This window comes from Nannospalax galili, unplaced genomic scaffold, assembly GCF_000622305.1.
Source record: "Nannospalax galili isolate Female #2095 unplaced genomic scaffold, S.galili_v1.0 scaffold612, whole genome shotgun sequence".
In the NCBI taxonomy this organism is placed as follows: Eukaryota; Metazoa; Chordata; class Mammalia; order Rodentia; family Spalacidae; genus Nannospalax; species Nannospalax galili.
The window spans coordinates 2631193-2631801 of NW_008333388.1; positions in this window are offsets into that span (position 1 = coordinate 2631193).

Consider the following 609-nt stretch of genomic DNA (forward strand, 5'->3'; position numbering starts at 1 on the left):
AGCTCTTAATCCAAATCCACCTGTACGCAACAGGGTGTGTGTCTATATGTGTATATATGTGCTTAATTAAAGATATAATTCAGCCTTTAATCCCGCCACTGAGGAGGCAGAGGCAGGTAGATTTCTGTCAGTTGGAGATCAGCCTGATCTAGGGAGTTCCAGGCCAGCTGGTACTATAGGGAGATCCTGTCTTGAAAAAGAAAACAGAGAGATAATTAAGCAGCTTTCAGTATTCTCTCTTTGTCCTGTACATTTACTGTTTTTACTATGATACGCTGTGGGGAGTTTCTTTTCTGGTCCTATTTGGTGTTCTATGTGCTTCTTGTATTTGTATGGGCATGTCTTTCTTTAATTTTGGGAAATTCTTCCACGATTCTGTTGAAGAGATGGTCCATGCCATTATCTTGGGATTCTTCTCCTTCCTGTATGCCTATGATTCGTAAGTTTGGTCTTTTTATGGTATCACTCAATTCCTGCATATTCCATTCTTGTGATTTCTTAAATTTTTCATAATCTTTGCTTGAGTGGTCCAGTTCATCCACTTTATCTTCCAGTCTTGATTCTCTGTTTCCCGTTTCGTTCATCCTATTGGTGAGGCTTTCTCCTGTC